Source organism: Silurus aristotelis (genome assembly GCF_946808225.1).
Source record: "Silurus aristotelis genome assembly, chromosome: 11".
NCBI classification, from domain to species: Eukaryota; Metazoa; Chordata; class Actinopteri; order Siluriformes; family Siluridae; genus Silurus; species Silurus aristotelis.
The window spans coordinates 18,155,605-18,172,080 of record NC_139584.1 but is presented as its reverse complement, the minus strand read 5'-3'; the positions used below and the strand labels follow the sequence as shown (position 1 = coordinate 18,172,080).

Genomic DNA, 16,476 nt, shown 5'->3' with positions numbered 1-16,476 from the left:
AATCCTAGATGTTTTAGGTAGTAATGATTTTATTAACTTTTTTTATAATAAAGTTGAAAAAATCAGGAAATCCAGAGGATTAATATAAATCCAAACTATTTTACAAATAACCCTGTAGACAGCAGTGTAATTATAAGACAATCAATTAGAAAGCTTTACTCATATTCAAGAGAATGACTTAGTTTCATTTATTTCCTCATCAAAATCATCAACCTGCATTTTGTGTTCCTTTGCACTGTGTATTGTCTTGCACTGTCTTGTATTGTCTTTGTGACAGATATCGCCCTGTTGCGTATCTTTCCAAATCTTTAGACAACGTAGCACAAGGGTTGCCCTCGTGCTTGCGTGCGGTACCTTCTCTGATGGTCCGGGATGCTAAGAAAACGGTGCTGTCATGTCCTTTGTTACTGTACACCTCACATCAGGTAACAGCTAGTTTACACAATCTCAACACACACATATGACAGCACAACATAGATCTGTTTATGAAACCACACTCTTGGGGACAGAAAACTTAACTATTAAGCCTTTATCTCAGCCACATTCAGCTGTAGTAGTGCTGCGTGATCTGCTAGACGATATTGATTTAGATGGTTTTGACAAGGCACATGATCGCCTTACACACATTGAACAGGAGACCTCTTGTAGGTCTGTTCTTTTAGATATGGCCCTGGAAGAGGGGAATTGCCTATATGTAGATGGTTAATGTTCAAAACCTTCTGATGATGTGTATTTATGTGGATATGCGGTTGTAATACCTGATAAAATAGTTGAAGCTAAATCATTACCATACACATCTGCACAAGCTGCAGAGTTGGTGGCACTTACAAGAGCATGTCAGTTGTCTGAAGGTAAAGTAGTGACTATATACACTGATTCTAAGTATGCTTATTGTGTTGTGCATGATTTTGCCGAAACATGGAAGAAAAGAGACTTTAAAACAGCTGATGGAAAGCCCATAGCACATTTTAATCTCATAGGTGAATGCTTTGAAATGCTGTTCAACTCCCTGCCAAAATAGCCATAGTTAAGGTTAAAAGACATGTCGTTGATGATTCAGAGGAAATTCAGGGAAACATGTTAGCGGATAAAGTAGACCTGTACAACATACTGCGCTTACTTTTCCTGAAGCCCCTTTCCAACACCTATAGATAGATTTTACAAATATGCCACCTGTAGGAAATTTGAGATACCTGTTGGTTATAGTTGATAGATTCAGTAAGTGGCCAGAAGGATTTGCATGTGGGACTGAGAATGCTAAAACAGTTGTCAAAATATTAACAAAAGAGATCTAGGTTTGGTATTCCTAGCGTAATTAAAAGTGATAACGGCACACCTTTTGCTTCTAAAGTAACACAACTTTTGGCTAAAAGCTCAGCAATTGATTGGTATTTTAATATTCCCTCTCACCCACTGTCAGCTGGAGTGGTAGAGAGAACAAACAGAAACATTAAGAAACGTGTTACTAAAGCCTGCATTGAAACTGGCCGAAATTGGACTGTTGTTCTCCCGGGTGTACTCACCGAAATGAGAATGACCCTATCTTCAACAAAACTAATCTTTTGAAAGTTTTATGTTCAAGCCTTTCCCGACCCTATGGGTCAGGGGACGCACTGGCATTTCTTCCTTAGGTAACCTGGAAGTGATGGTGGACGACTACTTTTCTGCCCTGGTCGAGAAATTGAATTCTATCAGTGCTGATGTCTCAATAACTATTCCTCTGCCCACAGATAAGCCAACACACCCTTTTGTGCCTAATCAGCAGGTCCTGATTCGAAGTCTGAAGCCTACCAAGGTCGGTGAGCCAAAAGTATCTGGGTCCAGCAACTGTTCTAGCTGTAACCAGAACTGGAGTTCTGACTGATTATCAGCCACAGTGGATACATGCAAGCAGGATCAAAACAGCACCCGCTTAATCTGTGCACTAATTGGTCTGTTGGCCTAAGAAGCCTACCTAAGTGAGTATTCAGGGCTGAAACAGTTGAGAGCCCACGGAAGGATCCTTTCTTTATATTAGAAAGGGGGCCACCTCCGGGGTGAAGATCTCACTCACTCTACTGTTTTGTTTAGCTCACCCTGATATCTGCTCTAGGTCTAAATTCTATAAATATATGTGCATAGTTGTAATTACACTCCGAATTTTTCTTATTCTCTTTGAACACATCATTCGGAGAGGAAACTGTTACGTATACCTGATAATACTGCTTATAGACATATTGAACAAGCGCTGAGGAACAATTGTCTCATGATATCTTGGAGAACATGAAACGACTGCTGAACAAAGTTTTTTTGAGAAGATTAAGAATTTGTTTACGAGTGTTAAACACTACTTTGTTTAAGGATTGATTCTTGTATTGATTGTTGGAATTGTACTTTGTATGTTGTGATGTTTGATGACGATGGTAAGACAGGCCATCAAGGCCTCGATTGGAGTGGTGATGATGAAGGATTGAATGCATGTAGGGACCGAATAAATTGAAATCTGTTGCTTTTGTTTTGTCTTTATCTTTTCATTTGCAGTTTATGTCACCGTTTCTGTTTCCAGGAAGAACATCCTATATTTTGGTGTGTGATGTCAAATCATGAATGATTTAAAGTGGCCATTGTTAGTGTTAAGATGATTCTTACACTGGTTCACACACATTCCTTTGTCTGTTAAGTGTCTATAGAATATTTACGATGTTAGTATGTAACGTATACAGGGAGTCTTTATCTGGGCTCACACATCTCCTGCTAGTATATCTTCTTATCTAAACAGGAAACAACTTTGGGCCAAGCTTTCTTTCCATTGTGTATATATACACCTGTATGTTGCCTGCAATAAGCCGAAGAAGAACATTGCTCCATATTGTGTGCTGTGTGATTCTTCCCTGATATCAAAAAGGCACCACAGGCATCGCAGTTTATATAGAAACCTCTCCAACAATTAGGTTTCGTTTGGGCATGATAAAAATCTAACACATGGTATTCGCTTCCATTGCTATGCTGATGATACACAGCTGTATATTTCAGGGAAGCCAGATAAGAGAGATCAGCTTAACAATGTTCAGGACTGTGTAAAGGGCATTAGACAGTGGATGCTTGATAACATTTTTCTGCTCAACTCAGATAAGACAGAAGTACTTTTACTAGGACCACATGCAGGTAGAAGCAAACTTTCCGATTACGTAGCATCTCTGGATGGTGTTTTTGTTTCAGCGTGTACAGCAGTCAAAGACTTTGGTGTGATTATTGACCCCTAGACTTTCCTATAAGGCTCACATGAATTTTATTACCAAGATCGCCTTCTTTATCCTTTTAAATATTGCTAAAATTATAAATATGAAGTTGTTACATAATGCAGAAAAACTAGTTCATGCTTTTGTTACATCTAGATTAGACTACTGTAATGCTTTACTGTCTGGGTGTTCCAGTAAGTGTATAAATAAGCTTCAGTTAGTTCAGAATGCAACAGCAAGAGTCCTCACTAGATCTAGAAAATATGACTGTTTTTACCAGTCTACACTGGCTTCCAATCAAATCTTGATTATAAAATACTACTACTATGTATAAAGCACTTAACGGTCCCGCACCACAGTATCTGAGTGAACTTCTGTACCAGTATGATCCTTCACGCCTACTTAGATTAAAAGTTGCAGGCTATTTGTTGGTACCTCAAATAATGAAGACTACAGCAGGGGGCAGATATTTCTCTTATAATGCCCCAAAGTTATGGAACAACCTTCCAATCAGTGTGCGGGACTCAGACACAGTCTCAATGTTCAAGACAAGGTTGAAAACATATATATTTAGTCAAGTCTTTTCTAAGTAGATTTTTCTACTGAAAGAAAAGCAGATCTGAAGGGATCGTATAGAGTGTTTGGTGAACTAGAATATTTGTATGCTGTCGTCCCCTCACTCTCACACGTTCACTCAGATTTGTTGACGGTGGTGTGGTGGGTCATCTCTTATCCCAGAGATCCCTCATGTCAGTGTTACCTCCTGGTTCTCCCTTTTAGCTATGCTGCCCTAGCGAGTCTTGTCAGAGTCCAAACTGCACAGTGACATTAACTTTTATACAACAATAAGGACACATAATAATCATATCCGTCTCTTCCTGTCACCCCTCTTCTCTCTCTCTCTCTCTCTCTCTCTCTCTCTCTCTCTCTCTCTCTCTCTCTCGGTCAAGTAAAACATGCACCTAAGGTTCCAGTGACCACTGTAACTGCCCCTCTTCCCTCTGTGGATCTTTCCAAATCTTTAGACTTCGTCCAGGCATAGTGTTCTCTTTGATTGAAGGCCACTCTGTGCAGCTGGGGACAGTTTCTCATCAACGCCTTGGGTGGGTCCATGAAATTCCGGAGTAAGAACGGAAGCTTTGAGGATGGATTTGGACTGTAGTTAATATCAACAGTGTGCTACACTAACACAGGACTACAGTTTGCATCTGATCAACATTACTGCACACCTCAACATCGTTTATAAATCGACATTCGGTGCCACCCAGAAGAGAATGGGTTCCCTCTTGAGTTTGGTTACTCTCAAGGTTTTTTCCTTATGCCAAAAGGAACATTCTGGAACAGAACAAACCCTCAGTACTACAGAAAGTACATGTGTGCAAGCTATAGCCAAGTCAAGGTGATTTTGCAGAATATACAAAACCTGGAAGTATTTAAAAAGTTGTTTTATGCACCTGTCTATGTTCTAAATTCGAGATAATGGGAATGTTGGACTTTGGATCTATGGCTTGTACTTTAAGTGAAGCAGTAGAGAGCAGAAGGCTCAGGGATAATGTGTTGCTGAAGCCCACACATCTGACGTGTGAAATAATGTTAGTGGGATGTGGAGGTAATGCAACAAAGCAAAAATACATGTATGAAGTTGAGCTTAAAGTATATTAAGAGAATGATTTACAGTTTTTCTCAACTGCTTTCAGTCATTTCTCACAACAGAACTGCATTTCTCAAAACTACTCGTCCCACCGTCAGAACCTGTTGTCAGTTCTTCACATCATATCAGCGTGATCATCAATGTCTTGTTGTTTTCATCAATTTGCAATTGCTTTTGGACAACATGCAAATGGTTCTGTACATCTGTCAGCTGCTTTTGACAATTCTTGTTGCTTTTGTCCTGCTGTGCAAAATAACTTGTCCTGGTTCTCAGCTGAAATGTCACAACCACCAAACAAATTAGTCTTTTTCTCAGGTTGGAAGTCTGTACTATCAAAATGAGTGAACATGTTCTCAGAATTGTATGTCTATACAGATTTCTACATGATCATCAGCCACATACACGGATGACACTGCTGGCTGCAATGGATGCAGCATGTGAGGACATCTTAGCAGATGCATGCAGAGGCTGGATTAGGCACTCAAGAAGATTCTTTCCAGCATGCATAGCAAGGGAAAATATATGTTGTGTTGTGGATGAGAATCTGTGGCCCAACAGAGAGGACCGACATGACGCATAGGAAAACTTCCATATAATTTCACCTTTACCTTCTGTACATTATATATAGTATTTCCCACTTTGTATAGTATTTCCCACTTTGTCTTTTTCAGGTTTTCATTTGTTGGTAAATAGCCTATGTGTAGTTGATGCACAATGGTTTGCAAAAGTAACTTATTTTTACCGGAGGGACACTGTAAATTATGCCACACACCAGTACGGTAATTTAGTAGTTTCTAGTCATCAAAACCTGACTTGAGTATAATTTAACTAAAACTGAGTATGATGTTCTACTGACAACATGACTAATAATTTTGCCTGTCACGTTCACATTGTTGAAAAAATGACATGGGATTCTGCTGCCTCTGACACAATGATTGATGAAAAAACATGCTTTTGCACGATAGACAAAGCATTTTGAGCAGGTGACGCATATTTTCCGGTTATCCACTATGTTGTGCAGTTTGTACGTGTTGTTTTGAGAAATGCACTTGGAGATCTGCAAACTTCAATTCTGATCTGAGAAATGACTGAAAGCAGTTGAGAAAAACTGTAATCATTGGTATCAATATAGTCAAGCTACTCATGGGTCAAATGAGTCAGTGATTACTGGAGAATCCTGTGTAACAGTGTTTCAGAGCCATGCAAATTACTTTTAGATATTATAGCGAATACTTGCTGATGGTTGTGTAAAGTAGAGTAGTGACCCACCAGATAAGGTGACAAAAAAAAGACCTTGTTTGGGGAAAAAGTTGGCAAGAAATTCTTCCATGTTGCCAGGAAGCACTAATTGTAGATTGTTTCTTACCGAAATATGCCTTGGAACATTGGCCGCATTATTACACCTCTGTGGGGAGATCGCTCGGATCATTTGAATGTTAGCAACCTTTCAGACAAGCTGATTACCCTAAACAAGAACTGTAAGTTGGCAGATGTGTTCCTGTGTCATGCTGTGAAAGATTTTAATTTTTTGCAAAGTTTTAGTCAGGCTCAGGTGGCTGTACCAGAGAGTAAATATCAGCCCAGTGCAATTGGTGATCTTAAGTGAAGACTGAAGGCTGTAGTCTTTAGTGACTTTGACCTTAACCTGTTAGCCTTTGCCACAGATTTTAGGACTCACAGCTGAAAATGCCCTACCTAAATTTAAATTTTAACAGTTCCCGATAAAAGTGGGCTACATACACATTTTAAATATCTTTAAAATGAGCTAAATATCTTTAAAATGACACTTTGAGCTTTACTAACAATCATTCAAAATCGATATTACTCAAAAAGATATTAAGTTATAGATGATGAAGTGCCATGGATATACATTTCCTTCATTGAACATAATTTTTTCTTTCATGTATTAATACATGAAATCAGTCCTGAAGCAATCCAGAAAAGTACTGTGTTAAAAGCCACGTCTCATGAGATTATATTTAAAATTTTATGAAGATTTTCATGACAAAGGAGATGCCTACAAACATTTATCTAAAACTATGTCTAATCCTTTTCTCCCTCCCCTGTTTGAGAGCCATGTGCTAAACTGCTAAACATAATTTAATGCGACGTAGCTTTAAGTGTTTGAGTTGTTTGCCGTGAGTTCCGTGTTTGCATTTTTGTTGCCGTTTTCAAACTATACTTTAAAATGTATCTATCTTTTTTCCTCCTTAAATAATACTGAAATGTTTTTTGTCTTTCTGACTTGTGCCTGTAGCTCGGTAACTCAACTACCACTAGTGGTGACTACATTTATTGCCTCACACTTTATCTGAACTCTATTTGCTATTATAAGCACTATGTTGGTTGTGTGTCTGCCATTGAACACAGGTAAGGATTCGTTCGAGTTGCAAACGGTGGAGTTTTTGCTGGAGGCTTTAGAGACCTACATGCAAAACATACCCAGCTGCGAGAGCAGAAAGCGGCACTGGAAATATCCCGGGTGGAAGCTCACTCGTCTCAGGTAGATTCTCGGGTTAAACCTAATGCTCCCAGCACCTCAACTCTGCGTGTCTCTCTGCCTGGGCCCAGGGAACCTACAACGTGGCCCGCCCAGGTATTGTTCACTGCAGCACTGGGGCACTACGGACCCTGGATGCTGCAGCAGTGGAAGACGCGAGCCAAGCAGAGGATGTCTCCACCTCCACCGACCTTCAAGGTCTCGACAGAGAACCGTTTTGCCCCTCCTTATGAGACAGCATTCTATCGTCCGGCATGTCTGCGCTACCGGAGCCAAGGGTAAGGTGCACACTCGCTGTTTCCCTGGTGCTTGTGTTCTCAATGTTGCTGCACAGGTACCCGTGATCCTGAATAAAAACCAGTACACAGAAGCTCCAGCATTTCAACCTGCATTTAGAAGGATGTACTGTAACTACTAGTTCAACAGTAAAAGAACTGGGATTTATTTTAGAGAGCAACTTGTCTTTTAAAAATCATATCAACCATGTTACAAAAACAGCCTTCGTCCACCTTAGAAATATTGCTAAGCTAAGAAACATGTCTATATATGATGCAGAGAAGCTCGTCCACCCATTCATGACCTCCAGACTGGACTATTGTAATGCATTACTAGGTGGTTGTCCTGCATCGTTAATAAACAAGCTACAGTTAGTCCAGAATGCAGCAGCCAGAGTTCTCACAAGGTTAAGAAAATATGATATGAAGTTTTGAATAGACTACAAACTACTGCTACTTACTTACAAAGCCCTAAATGGTTTAGCTCCCATGTATCTTTCCAGTCTTCTAACAGGTGACTGAGCATCTTTAAAGATTTTAATTTTAGTAGTCTGTTGTGTTATTTGTATGACTTACTGGTGTTTGCATGATGGAGAGGCTGGAGAGAGATTGAGGTTTCGGGATTACAACCTCAAGTTAAGTCCAAAAAAGTGTTATTGATGCAAGTTTCTATTAAGTTTTTAGGTCGGGTCATTGATTGGTGTAGCGAATGGGAGAGAAGAGGGAAAAACCATTGACAAAGATAAAATGAGTATATAGTTTGAATAACAGTTTGCCTGCATTCTCCACCATTATATGTAGCGAATGGGAGAGAAGAGGGAAAAACCATTGACAAAGATAAAATGAGTATATAGTTTGAATAAGTTTGCCCACATTCTCCACCATTATATGTAGCGAATTTAGCTAGCAAAGAAAAGGGAATATTTACAAGTAATTATAACGGGTTATAGTTACTCCTAAATATTTAAATTAAGTTGAATTGACGGTAATGGAATTGACGTTACACTTATTGGTCTGTTCGGCCGGCAAACAGACAGTATAATTTTATATTAATTCTATAAAAGAGGTATCTTCCCAGCCGAGAAAGACGCAACCCCCCTTTAGTTTATACCGTACAATTAATAGAGCATGTAGTTCAGATCGAATGTTGCAGGAACCTTAAAATGTGAGCGGCATTTAGAGACAATCACTTATGAAAAATACAGCGTTTAATGAATGAGAAACACAACATAAAACTAACTACACAAACAAACAAAAAGAAATAAAGAAAATAAAAAAACAAAGTTAAAAATAGGAAAAGGAGGAAGAGAATGGAAAAGAAGAAAGGAGAGAAAGAAAGGAAAGGAATGGACAGCCTAATCTACAAAATTAATCACACCCTAACTGTCAGGGTGCGAGCGAAAACAGAAGGCGGAAGCCAGAGTACAGCTCGCTCGAGTTTTAATACAAGTGTGAGTGAGAGAGAGAGACACACGAGCACACACACACAGACGCGCACACGTGCACACGCACACATACAAGCACAAGCACATGGCAGTCCTACGGTTGAGAGAGTCCGAAGTGCGCTAACTGACCCGAGATGCACGGAGAGGTGAAGCGCGGCCGGTATGGAATTGTGGAGTCCGAGCGGAACGGAAGCCACAGAACAGCACACAAACAACCAACCCATTCACACAGTAAGTAGCATCCAACACATTTAATAACGAACGGGGAGTGACCGTGAGTGAGGGGTTTATGTAGGAGCGGGGTGAGGTGATGATCAGCTTCAGGTGTGCATTGTTAAACCTGGAGCTTCAGAGAGAGTGGAGGCATGAGTGATGATGAGCTCCAGGTATGTGTGGTTAAACCTGGAGCTCTAGGGAGAGCGGAGGCATAGAGAGCCACTAAAGGGGGCATGGCAGGTGGATCTCTGACACTAACTGAGAAATCGTCACGGAAATTTAATTTACTTTAAAATTCGATAAAGGGCTCACACTTAAATACGCATTTAAATTGGTTGGTAAAATGGTTACTTGCATTGGCTTGTTGCACAAGAGTCCGAATGCGACAAAGAGATTTTTAAAGAGTCAGTTAGGATGGAGTTGTTCTTCCAGGTTCTCCTGAAGATCAATTTAATTCAATTCATTTTTATTTGTATATGGCTTTTAACAATGAACATTGTCTCAAAGCAGCTTTACACAGATAATGTGGTGATTAAAAGTAAATATGTTCTTTGTAAGTAAGTTTGTCCCTGATGAGCAACTGTGGCAAGGAAAAACTCCCCGAGATGGCATAAGGAAGAAACCTTGAGAGGAACCAGACTGATGATCAGAAGCGAACTGTATTCCTGAGTCAGTGTAGCAGACTGTTGACATTAACAGTCTCCAGTCGAAAAGAACACTATCCAGAGGCAGGCCTGGACAAAGTGGGAAGATCCACGGGGGGGGGGGGGCAGGAACAGTGGTCACTGGAGCCTCAGGAGCATGTTTAACTCAAAGGAGAGAGAGAGAGAGAGAGAGAGAGAGAGAGAGAGAGAGAGAGAGAGAGAGAGAAGAGAAGGATATGGATTATTAAGTGTCCTTATTGTTGTACGAAAGTTAATGTCACTGTGCAGTTTGGACTCCGGCAAGACTCGCTATGGCAGCATAACTAAAAGGGAGAACCAGAATGTAACACAGACATGAGGGATCTCTGGGATAAGAGACGACCCACCACACCACCGTCAACAAACCTGAATGAATGTGTGAATGTGAGGGGACCACAGCATACAAATATCCCAGTTCACCAAACACTCTATATCCATGTTCCCTCCAGATCTGAGCCTTTACCTAAGAAAAAAAACTACTGGTCAAAGGCTTCACTAAATAAATAGGTTTTTAACCTCAACTTGAACACAGAGACTGTGTCTGAGTCCTGAACACTGGTTGGAAGGCTGTTACATAACTGTGGGGCTTCATAAGAGAAAGATCTGCCCGCTGCAGTAGTCTTCATTATTTGAGGAACCAACAGATAGCCTGCACCTTTTGATCTAAGTAGGCATGGAGGATTATACTGGTACAGAAGTTTACTCGGGTGCGAGACCATTAATTGCTTTATACGTCAGTAGTAGTATTTTATAATCAATGCGAGATTTAGTGAGGACTCTTGCTGCTGCATTCTGAACTAACTGAAGCTTATTTATGCACTTATATGCACACCCAGACAGTAAAGCATTACAGTAGTCTAATCTAGAAGTAACAAAAGCATGAACTAGTTTTTCTGCATCCTGTAACGACATCATATTTCTAATTTTAGCAATATTTCATATTAAGGAGAAAGAAGGCGATCCTGGTGATATTATTCACGTGAGACTCAAAGGAAAGACTAGGGTTAATAATCACACCTAGGTCTTTGACAGCCGTACATGCTGAAACAGAAACACCATCCAGAGATGCTACGTAATCGGAAAGTTTGCTTCTAGCTGCATGTGGTCCTAGTAAAAGTACTTCCGTCTTATCTAATTTGAGCAGAAGAAAGTTATCAAGCATCCACTGTCTAATGTCCATTACACTTCTCAACATTGTTAAGCTGATCTCTCTCATCTGGCTTTGCTGAAATATACTGCTGTGTATCATCAGCATAGCAATGGAAGCGAATCCCATGTTTATGAATAATTTCACCAAGAGGCAGCATATATAAAGAGAAAAGCAGAGGGCCTAAGACAGATCCTTTAGGAACACCAAACTTTACCTCATAGAGTGTGGAGAATTTACCATTTACATCAACAAACTGATAGCGATCAGTCAAATAAGACCTGAGCCAAGAGAGAGCTGTTCCCTTTATTCCAACAACATTCTTAAGTCTAGCAAGTAGTATAGTGTGATCGATGATGTCAAAAGCTGCACTAAGGTCGAGCAAAACAAGTAAGGAGACAAAACCCTGATCAGAGGCCAATAACAGGTCATTTACCACCTTAACTAGCGCCGTCTCTGTGCTATGATGAGGCCGAAATCTTGACTGCTACATTTAAAAAATGATATTCATAAGTAGGTGTGAGCATAACTGCTGTGAACAACCTTTTCCAAAATTTTGGATATAAAGGGGCGATTTGATATTGGTCTGTAGTTGGACAGCTGACATGGGTCAAGGTCAGGTTTCTTAATAAGGGGGTGGATAACTGCCAGTTTGAAGGATTTTGGTACATAAACAGTGCTAATGGAGTTTATTATTTTTAAAACAGGTTAAATTACCTCTGAAGTTATCTGTTTAAAGAAACTTGTAGGCAAGGGATCGAGAATGCAGGTTGATGATGTTGATGAGGAAATTAATGAGTGAGGCTTTGTAGTTGATTGTCTGCTATAATTACGCTTCTGTCTACAGGGTTACTTGTAAAATAATTTGGATTTATATTAACCGTCTGGATTTCTTGCCTGATGTTTTCAATTTTATTATTAAAAAAGTTCATGAAATCATTACTACCTAATGATGGTGTGCATGTTAGCACAGTGCTTTTATTCCTTGTTCATTTTTCTACCGTGCTGAATAAAAATCTAGGATTATGCTTGTTATTTTCTATAAGGGTGGAGAAATATGCCGATCTAGCAGCACTAAGAGATTTTCTATAATTTAGGAGGCTCTCCTTCCATGCTATTTGAAATACTGTTAATTTTGTTTGATGCCATTTACGTTCTAATTTTTGAGTGGTCTGTTTTAAAGTGCGTTTATGATCATTATACCACTGTGCAAATTTTTTTCTCCCTGATCATTTTGGTCTTAGGGGGAGCTACATCATCTAGAGTGTAACGTAACGTTGATTTTAGGTATTCAGCGGCCCAGTCGAGCTCTGCGGGGTCAGACGGAGATCTATCTAATATCGTAATTTCTGGAAGATTATTGATAAAACGCGCTGCTGTAGCTGACGTGAAAGTACGCTTAACACGATAACGTGGTGAGGTAGTAATGCAATGACTGAGGCAGATTTTAAAGAGATGAGGTAATGGTCTGAAAAAGCTTCAGACTGGAATTATGAAAAATTTTTATTTTTAATCCAAATGTTAATAACAAATCAAGAGTGTGTCCACCACTATGAGTGGGTCCTATAACATAATTCCACCTGAATCTAGAATGGACACAATTGCTGCTCTTAAGGAGTCTTCCTGATTATCAAAATGAATATTAAAGTCACCAATAATTTATGCTTTGTCTAAAGAAGTAGCTACATTTGTGATGAAATCTGCAAATTCTATGAGAAAATCAGAGTAGGGCCCTGGGGGTCTATAAATAATAATTAGTGGAATTGACTGACTGGACCTGCTTTCGGACACTGAATATTTTATGCTGGTGTAGAGAACTTCAAATGTTTTACATTTGTGTTTACTCTTTTGTGTGACATTTAGATTATTATTATAAATAACTGCGACTCCACCTCCTCTGCCATTTAGACGGGGTTGGTGTATGTAACTATACCCAGGAGGACTCGCTTCATTTAATGCTATATATTTATTCGGTTTAATCCACGTTTTTGTCAAACACATTATATTAAACTCCTGGTCGGTAATAATTTCGTTTATAGTAAGTGCTTTTGACGTGAGAGATCTAATATTCAACAATCCTATTTTTAGATCAGAGGTGCTGGCTGTGCGTTCAGTCCTATTTAATTTAATGTTAATCAGGTTACTAAAACAGACTTTTTGATAATTCCTATATTTTGGTTTTGTAGTCTCAATATGGTGGATCCTGAGTGATGACTCTGTGCAGCTAGCAGACGGTCGGTTTAGCCTGTCTGTCTGCTTCCTGGCCTTGGCTCTAGACAGTCACTTGTTAACTAGCGCTGTTCTGAGACTATAACCTATATTACAAGAAATGAGAGCAGCACCTTCCCGAGTGGGATGGATACAGTCCCGCCCTAACAGGCCAGCCTTGCCCTCAAAACTGCTCCAATTATTAATGAAGCCCACATTGTTTTTGGAGCGCCACTCGGACATGCAACAGTTCAGCGACCATAACCTGCTGTAGGCTACATCGCCACGTGGCATTGGGATGGGCCAGAGCATGTTACTGCATTGGACATTGCCTTCACTAATTTACACACCTCTATAATATTACTCGCACTCTGGATTAACTCTCTAGACTCTGGATGCGCTCCTCTAATGCTAAGATCTTCTCCGTCAAAGAGCAAACTAGCTTACACTTCTCACAGATAAAATTATCGCTACCAACGGAGAAAGACTGACTAAACATGTCACACTTCACACACTGAATGAACTGGATGTTTGCCATAGTAGAGAAATTACGTACCTTAATGTGATTACTGTAGTGTGTGTTCGTAGTTCTGGTGAATGTCCTCTGCTCACTGCTTTCAAACCCCTCAAACAAATCAGAGCAGTTGTTCTTGGAAGTGAAGCTTGCCGGAAGATCATGAAGGAAGAGAGAGTCATTTCCAAGTTGTTCCGAACGTCTGACCCTCTGGGCCTTTGGGCGAGTTGACTTGACCTGGCTGACTGACTTGAAGATAAAGCTTGCTGGAAGATCTCAAAAGGATTCGAGATCTCGTCCCGAAGAGTCGCTGCTGGGCTGTTCTAAGCCTCCGCATCCCCAGGCCTTCGGGCCCCGGGCGTCCGAGCCTTTCTGGTCGAGCCGAGTGAGCGAGCTTGCTTTACTTGACAGCTGTTAGTTGGGTTCAAGATGTTTTAAAGGTCCTGAACCCCACCCATCTTTGGGGGAATGGCCAATGCTATGGCCTGAAATTTTGGAGGGAGAAACTCCCTCTGTTCATGCGTTTGTGGGCATGGTTTTCAGGTTATACTTGCTTTGGAGAATTTAAAGTTTTATCCAAAGTGTATCAAGACAGTATGGTTCATTTCATGATCGAATAAAATGCACCATTGTTTGCAAAATAAGGAACAGATAATTTTGGTGATCGTTTTGACATTAGACATGGAAAGCAAGGACAGCATTAAACAGAGGTACATTACATACCAGTTAACATTTAACATACTATTAACATAACGGTATTTAAGGTATAACTTTGTTAATACAATGTTAGATTCTGGTGTATACAATGCATTGTTATAAAAGAAAGAATAAAGAGAAGATCATTTTAAATCAACTTTGAAATCAAAAAGAAGAGACACATTAAAACAGAGGTATATTACAAAACCTTTTAAAGTGTAACTATTTTTGACGTAAACACTTTCTTTATTTATAGTAGAAGATACAAACAAGATGAATGTTTGTGTCATGTGAAGTGGGACATTCTATTTATTATTAGTTTCCCAGGCTAAGGGTTGAGCTTAGTGAAGTTTAACATTGTCTCTGACTGAGTCCTACATCCCTGATGATTTTGTTTGAAGGTGCGGAGAAGAGCAGCAGTGCACCTGTTCATCGACCCTTGCCATCCATTGATTCTTTGGAACAGGAATGGGGTAAGGCAATGCATACCCGATGCATACCCAATGCATACCCGATGGCTGTGGAGATGGAAAGCGCTGTGTAGGTAGTGATCCAGGATCGGGTAACAGGGAGGTTGGTTGGTATCAGCAGTCGAGACAGTGCTTGGAGGGCCGATTGGAGTGATGTCGATTGTTTACAGAGCGCCCCTCCACCCCACCCCCCTTTCTCAATCTTCAGTTCTAATTCGGGATCCAGGGTGAGATGGTTACTGAAAGGAGTGGTTCTTTGAGAATTCTCCCACCCTGAAGGCATCCTGAGTAGGGGTTCTTACCCCCCTTTTCGATCTGAGAATTTGTGGGCTAAGGGGCATTTTCGACTGGTTAAGGGAAATTCTGTGGTGTGCCTTTCCCTTACTTCAGTCTCTTCTTTCATTAACAGAGAATCAGCTCCTTGGAGTTTCTCACCGAGCTCCTTTCTGGTGTCCCTTTTTTCGCAGCTCTCGGCGTGCGGTTTCTACAAGGAGATTAGTCAGGGCCTTTCGTAGTTTATCCTTTTCCACCAGCAGCTCTGGGTCTTTCTCATCTGCCGTACTGTACTGTTTTTGCGTCTCTGCCATCAGCAGGTCCAGCTGACCGTGAGCACATGCTGGGTTCTTCTGAGCCTCCTCAACTTGGATCCTCTGTGCTGATGATCCCTGTTCCAGGCTGGAGATGCTTGCTTCATCCCCTTTGCAGCACTTTAGTTATAGCCAAGCCGTTCTGGGCTCCGATTCTGCAGGTCACTAGTAGCCTTGGGCAGAAGTTTACCAGTCATGGCGTTTAACCAGGTCTCTAGTTGATCCCAGTGGGCAGGATGGACTGGATGGTCGGGACATACTGGTTTACTGGTGAAGAGACAAAGACAGCACAAAAGGCCAATGCAAGTTCTTATGATATTAGTTAGCTGCGCTAATAGGCAATTATATATCCTATGCCCAGTCTGACCTGATGGGTTCAGACAACTAGCGGAGGATAGATCAGGTTGGCGGCGTGATTACCTAATCGATTACCTAAAGATTTGGATACCTTGAGTTGCTAAGCTTCTGTAATGAGTCTTAAGTTAGGACTTTATTTCATACCAAAACTAAATAAAATTAGAACAAACAGATCAGACTCACAACACAAAAGTGATAGGGCAGGACGAGGCCTGTAAATGCTGTTAAGGGTTAGGACGGATCTTAACAGAAAAAGGGACCTCTGTCGGTGTTAGTTTGTGGTTATTTATCTAGCTTGGATGGCGGCAACAGGCTAAAAACGCATTGAAGGTTGAGGGAAAACCCAATGCTCTTTGGGGTTTTGCCTGAGGTTGGCAATGCATAGAGACTGGACTTGTAGTACTCAGGGCATAGGTGTCTAAATCCAGTCTCAGTCGGTGCCAGGGAAATAGCTGGATGGGTGGCTTCACTTGCGGTGATGCACGGCGGAGGCAACCTTCCTTTCCTGA

The 16,476-nt window shown here is 40.6% G+C and overlaps 1 long non-coding RNA gene across 1 annotated transcript; it reads left to right on the top strand.

Moving 5' to 3' along the window:
• The first annotated feature begins 12,335 nt into the window (after nucleotides 1–12,335).
• On the top strand, nucleotides 12,336–13,544 carry LOC310733406. Its single transcript, XR_014535716.1, has 3 exons — nucleotides 12,336–12,555; nucleotides 12,754–13,320; nucleotides 13,463–13,544. It is a non-coding gene; the product is annotated as an uncharacterized lncRNA (long non-coding RNA).
• The last annotated feature ends 2,932 nt before the right edge of the window (nucleotides 13,545–16,476 follow it).